General features: G+C 43.3%; 1 protein-coding gene across 1 annotated transcript in view; it reads right to left on the reverse strand.

Annotated features, from left to right (window-relative positions):
* Positions 1-6,214, reverse strand: part of FOCAD (focadhesin) — a 302,415-nt gene extending 296,201 nt beyond the window's left edge. Inside the window, exon 1 of the mRNA XM_045780633.2 lies at positions 6,155-6,214. The gene's annotated coding sequence lies outside the window, so the exon portion shown is untranslated. The remainder of the gene's footprint in view (positions 1-6,154) is intronic.
* Positions 6,215-7,237: the final 1,023 nt, after the last annotated feature.

Genomic DNA, 7,237 nt, shown 5'->3' on the forward strand with positions numbered 1-7,237 from the left:
CGAGCTCAAATGCATTCCTACCATATGTACATAACAAAATCCAAATACTGGATCATTCCAACTATTCGAAATCTTTGGTTCTACTGACTTTTGCTACAGAAAGTCGCACGATTATATGAACTAGTAAAATTACAAACTAATGATAATTTTTTTTTAAAGATTTATTCATCTGAGAGAAAGCCGGGGGGGCGGGGCGCAGAGGAAGAGAGAGAGAATCCTCAAGCAGACTCTCTGCTGAGCACGGAACTCAACAGGGGCTCTATCCCAGGACCCTGAGATCACGACCTGAGTGGAAATCAAGCGTCAGACGCTTAACCAACTGGGCCACCGAGGCACCCTTAAACTAATGATTCTTGCCTATCTCGTAGACCTCCCTAAAACCTGTAGTGAGCTCTCTCTTCCATTCTCCATGGTGTTTAACAGTTGACCATTCTCTCCTAAAATCCTCTGCCTCCTTGTCTTCTAGAGCTCCAACGTCCATTAAGCTGTTCCCTCTCATCCTTTTTCATTGGACCATCTTCCTCATATGATGGTGCTTCCCAGAGTTTCTATTCTGTTTTATTCTTTTTAAGATTTATTTATTTTATTTTATTTTATTTTATTTTATTTTATTTGACACAGAGAGAGAGAGGCAGGCAGAGGCAGAGGGAGAAGCAGGCCCTCTGAGCAGAGAGCCTGACATGGGACTCCATCCCAGGACCCTGGGATCATGACCTGAGCCGAAGGCAGACGCTTAACTGACTGAGCCACCCAGGCGCCCCTGAGTGTTTTATTCTTTCTTATTCTACAAACTCTCCCTTAGGTATCTACATCCATCTGCACCCTGTTTTATCACCTGTATTATCACCTACATGCTAATAACAGCCAAATCTCCATAGTGCATAAAATCCTCTCCTCATCCCTAGACCAATGGAGCCACAGGGAACAGCACCAACTGTGTGAGCCAAAGGCATATCCAAGACTGATCTTGGTCACCAGCTACCCCACACATGATTCCTACCTTGGGCAGTCATAAAGCTAGGAGGTATCTTGACTCCACCTTTTCCTCAATCCGCATATCATAATGGACACCATTTCATCATCTTAACACATCCTGGATCCACCCTATTCTCTCAAGCCCCGCTGCTAATTTGGAGCTCGATCATACTGTGCTTTCACAAATGGGCCTTGCTTCACTATAATTCATTCCTCACCTTGCCACATGAAACTGATCTTACCTTGCTTGAACTTAAAACTTCTTACCCATGGATAAAATTCAAAATCTTTAACACGGCAGGAAAGAGGGCCTTTCATTATGGGCCTTTTGTTTACATATTCAACCTCCTCTCTCTGTCCTCCCCTTAATACATTAAGAAACTGTTTCGTCAGGGGCGCCTGGGTGGCACAGCAGTTAAGCGTCTGCCTTCAGCTCAGGGCGTGATCCTGGCGTTGTGGGATCGAGCCCCATATCAGGCTCCTCTGCTATGAGCCTGCTTCTTCCTCTCCTACTCCCCCTGCTTGTGTTCCCTCTCTCGCTGGCTGTCTCTATCTCTGTAGAATAAATAAATAAAATCTTTAAAAAAAAAAAAAGAAAGAAAGAAAGAAACTGTTTCGTCAGGGCGGCTGGGTGGCTCAGTTGTTAAGCGTCTGCCCTCGGCTCAGGTCATGATCAGATCAAGGCCCGCATCAAGCTCTCTGCTCCACTGGAAGCCTGCTTCTCCCTCTCCCACTCCCCCTGCTTGTGTTCCCTCTCTCGCCATCTCTCTCTCTGTCAAATAAATAAATAAAAATCTTTAAAACTTTTTTTAAAAAACTGTTTTAAACTTTTAAAACATTCACAATTATAACATTTGTTCAACATGCTTATTGGCCAAATTAGCAAGCAGTCATTCGTCTGACCAAATGAGATTTGAGGATACAGTTTAATGCACTGAAAAGAACCGAAATCTTCAGTTTAGAAGCTTGGGTGAACTGCTTCATTGGTTCCCAGGCAAATGAAAAGATAAATCTCTAAATAAATAATAATAACAGCTGACTACCTACGCAGCTTGGATTTTCAAATTCCTTGGGCCTAAAGAAATGTTTTCCCATCATGAACAAGGCAAAACTGCATGGTATTTAATATCAAAGCTTTTGAACATCTTCAAAATATAACAATTAAAGTAACTCAGTCTAACTGAATGAAAGCAAATATAAATTTAACAAAATTTCAAAATCATAAATGCATTGTTATCACTTCCAATGTGATTTGAAATAGGGTAAAATATTATGAAGTCAGGAGTACCTTGGGTACCCAATTTATAAAAACAACGTTCAATCTGTTGTTTGAAAATAGATGGGCTCCTCCACATAGCTTGAAAGTTTATTTCAAATAATTTAAATAGGAGAAAAACTGATTAATATCCTTTGTCCTATAAGCTTAGCAAATCTTGTTTCCTATCATGTACAGATAGCAGACACTGGGGTAGCCAGGTGGCTCAGTCGGTTAAGTTTCTGCCTTCGGCTTGGGTCGTGATCTCAGGGTCCTGGAATCAAGCCCCACGTTGGGCTCCCTGCTCAGTGGGGAGCCTGCTTCTCCCTCTCCCTGCCACTCCCCCTGCTTATGCTCACTTCACTCTCTCTCTGCTCTCTCTCTCAAACAAATAAAATCTTAAAAAAAAAAATAGTACACACTACCTCGATTCAATTTATCATGAATTATGAATCACAGACTTATATTATACCTACATAACTATACCATATTTTATTATACTACTCATCTCTAGACCAGTAGCACTTTTTTAAAAAATATACAACATAGGGGTGCCTGGCCGGCTCAGTCGGAGAAGCATGTGACTCCAGATCTCAGGGTCCTGAGTTCCTGCCCTATGCTGGATACAGAGATTACTTAGATAAAACTTAAAAAAATATATTCATATATATATTCATATATATATATATAGTGTGTGATTTATACACACACAATATAGATTTCACATCTCCATAAAAAAACATGTATTACCCACATGTAATGTGATCAAAAATTAAATTATCACCCTGGGTTTCTTTTTTTAAGAACCATTAATAGAGGCCTATTGATAGATGAATGGATAAAGAGGATGTACATTTTATTCACACACACACACACACACACACACACACACACACACTGGAATACTACCCAGCCATAAAAAAGAATGAAATCTTGCCATTTGCGACACGGATGTACCTAGAAGGTATTATGCTAAGCGAAATAAGTCAGACAGAGAAAGACACCGTATGATTTCACCTATATGTGGAATCTGAAAAACAAGACAAACAAACAAAACAGAAACAAAGTCACAGATACAGTAAACAGACTGTTGGTTACCAGAGTGGGTAGCATTTGGGAAGCGCACAAAATAGGTGAAGGGGATTAAGAGGTACAAACTTCCAGTTGTGACATCAGTAAGTCAAGGGGATGTAATGTACAGCACAGGGAATACAGTGAATAAGACTAAGAATTTTGCATGGTGACAGATGAGAACTAGACTTACAGGGATTTCATAATGTATAAAAATATCAAATCACTGTGACATACACCTGAAATTAATAGGGATATTGTATGCCAATTAGACTTCAGTTTAAAAAATCAAGTTGTGCTACAGACCCACCAATAATCCTCATGCTATTATTTCCTTACAATTGTATTTTTCATTGTGTTTTTTCTCCTCAAATTTTAAACTAGAAAAGCCTCCTCTTGGATTTTTTCCCCTCAGTTCTTGCATTTCTCTTCAATCTTCCCATCTTGATCTGGTCCATTTCTAGAACTAGAAATGTATAGCAAAAGCAAAATTTTGAAACGCTGCATTTCCTTAAACTTTCCAAATCCTTAACAGTGACATAAACAATTTAATTCACATAATGGTTTGTGGACAACATCCAAAAAGCATCACAAGTCTAAGATTATTATGCCTCAGAACTATTTTAGAAATCATTTTACACCTGCAGGAAGGCCAAACGATTTATTGGTAAACCCCATCAACCAAGCAGCAAATGAGAAACTATTGTTATGGGGTGCCTGGGTGGCTCAGTTGGTTGAACACCTGACTTCGGCTCAGGTCCCAATCTCTGGGTCTTGGGGTGGAGCCGATCAGCAGTGAGTCTGCTTCTCGCTTTCCCACTGCCCCTACCCCTGCTGACTCTCTCTTTCGTATAAAAAAATAAAATCTTCAAAAAAAAAAAAAAAAAGAAAGAAAGAAAGAAAAGCTATTGTTATATCTCTACGGGCATTTTTATTCTCAAACTATTTATTTACAGCAATCAATTCTCAAGGGGGAAGAGCCATTTATTTATGGTTATTAATTCTCAAGGGGAAGTAGCAATCAATTGAAATGCAGTAAATTTTGGCTTGATAAAATAAATGCTAACGTAGACATGATATTGATAGATGTTAGCCAGGTGATGTTAACTACCTAACATTTAACCAAAGTAATCAAGATATCCAAGGCAGAAGTTTTAGCTACCACTAACCTGCCACAGCAATTCAAAATACCTTGAAAATTGCATACTTACCCAATTTTTTAAAGATTTATTTATTTTAGAGAGAGCGAGTGAGAGAACATGAGCGCACATTGGTGGGGAGGGGCAGGGAAAGGGGGAGAGAATCTCAAGCAAACTCCCCACAGAGCACGATGACCTGAGCCAAACCAAGGGTGGGACGCTTAACCAACGGAGCCACCCAGGCACCCCCAATTGTTTTTATATCGCCTTTAAACATAACATTAACAAGCTCCTGGTTACTACATTTCCAAATTTAGATGAGTCATAGTGCTTTGTATGCAGGAACTGAATGTGAATCAAAATTGTAAATATGTACTTGCTTGCTAGTCAAAAAGTAATGTGGACAGATTCAGAAAGATTAAAGCATATAATCATAATATACATTGTGTTTTTAACACGGTCACTTCCCAACTGTTAACACAGTTCAGTAAACATGCCAAGTGCCCCTCCTCTCCTTGTACATACAAAAATTGCAGAATACTTCTAATCCTACCTCCTCACTTTAGATAGGCACCTGAGACCCAGGGTCTTTCATGGTGCAGTTAGTTAGCAGGATTACAACACCTCTGCTCACCACGGTCTGAAGCTTACTAGAGGTGAAAGTAAGAAAAACCGAATGAGGTCTCAGAATAGCTTTCTCTTATGATATAGAATCAAAAGCTTCCGGACCTCAATCTGGAACCTGAAATTGAACCATCAACAACACAAACAACTTACATCTCAAATACAGACAATAAAACTGGCAGATAAAATGAGAGAAAGGGCAGGGAATGCGCATTTTAGTTTCTGACATAAGACCCTGACCATCAAGATATTCATCCAAAAAGTTTGTTGAATGGATGAATGAACGACTGCATGATACTTGATCGGATGACTTCATTGATTTGAGAAGCTCCAATTTCAGGAGCTAAACTGAAGGATCACGATGATGCCAAGGCTGAAATTAAAACCCATGGTGCAACACACAACTCCTCTGTGCAACACAACAGCCAAGTCTCTGCAAATCTCCGCATAGCTGTTGCAGGCATTTCAAAACATACATTCATACATATATGCTATTTTTTCAGGTAATTCCCGCAAGGGAACACAGAGCCAGAGAATTGAGAAGTCTGAAAACAGGCCCTGCTCACCCATAAGCCTTTGCATTTAAAGTGGACGGGATCTGAGTGAGTCACTGGTGATAAGACCGTCCCCCCAGCCAGACAGGAACCGGCCCGGAATCCCCTGCACTGCCTTTAACTGGGGAACCGGTCAGGGGAGAACTGCAACCTGCTGCAGGTAAGTATGCAAGGATCGCGCTGATCTGTTTCCGAGTCAAGATCCCGCTGAGCCCCACCGCAGGCTCCAGAGCCGGCCCCACCCAGGCATCGCGGAGCTCTCCTACGCAGTAGGCCTTGTCCTCCAGGAGTTCAGAGCCCAGACAGGCCAGGACGAGGGCAAGGAGCAAGACCTGTCCCCTTCCTGGCCACCCACGCCCCGCCGAGGCCCTGCCGCCACATACTCCCCTCTCCCATTTCCCAGCACAGCCCCACGCCCGCTGGGCCTCAGCCGCCCTCCACGCCAAGCTGAGAAGGCCACAGGCAAGTGCGATCCAGCGGCCTCAGAGCACCGGGCAGCGGCCCACAGCTCGCCGCTGCCACCCCGCATCGCTTACCTCCCTTCTGCCACAAGCTCAGCCCCGCGCCGGCTGCCTGACGTGGCCCGCCCCGCCGTCTCGAACGCCTGGAGGGCGGGCATTACGGAGAGAGAACCAATGGACTGCAGACTGCGAGGGTTTGCCCCGCCTCCTCCGGCTGCGGCCCGCCCCTCTTTGCTTTCGCGCATGCACAGCCAAGGCCATGGCCGCGCGCACTGCGGCTGGAGAGTTGGCGTGCACGGCTGAGCGCGTCTCTGCGGGGGCCCGGGGGCAGGAAGAGAGGCGCGCGCAGGTGGGGGTTGTGGAGTTGCACCGCAGTGGCGATTAGCCCACGACACAGGGGATTAAAGGAACTTGCTTGGAGATGCCACTGCAGCGTGCTTGGGTAGTGCTATTGGCAGCCTGCCCTGTTGCAGCTTTTGGCGGTGCAAAGCAGCTTCTTGGTGTTTGGCGATTTTGTTTCCCAGAAAAAATTAGCCCCGATAACATTAAGGATTCAGAAAATGTGATGCGCACAGCCGACCTGTCACTTGGTTCTTCCCCTTGTAGCTGTTGTTTCGTATTTTTACTTCCTTGGCCAACACAGAACACTGCAGCTCTCAATGCTACAACAGTACATCCACCTGTTGGATAGTCCGACAGGACGTTACAGCCTGGGTATTTCCGCTCAGTTAATCTGGGGAGAGCAGGCACACGGCATTGTTGTTGTTATTATTATTATTTTGTCTAATACTTATTGCGTGTTCATCTGTGCATGAACACTCATTTCCAAAGGAAGGTTGTAAAGTACAGGGCACAGGACAGAAGCTAAAGGAGACAGCAGAAAGAAAAAAAAAATGAGAAAGGGCAGAAAAGAAAAAAAAAATGAGGACGTAATGAAGGAATGAAATTCTAGTTGTGGAAAAATTATATACAAGAGTTAAGACAAGTTGCTCTAGAGAACCTGACTTATCCAGCCGTTTCCAAACTCTGGTATATCTTTAGAAGTAGGTATATAGAGAAGTGGGGAGCTCTTTAAAAAACACCAGTCCCTAGGCCCCATCTCTAGAGATTCTCAATTTAGTAGCTCTGCTGTGAGTCCTTGCCATTGGTACTCCTCAA

This window comes from Ursus americanus, chromosome 18, assembly GCF_024610735.1.
Source record: "Ursus americanus isolate L20-20 chromosome 18, mUrsAme1.1.p, whole genome shotgun sequence".
Lineage (NCBI taxonomy): Eukaryota > Metazoa > Chordata > Mammalia > Carnivora > Ursidae > Ursus > Ursus americanus.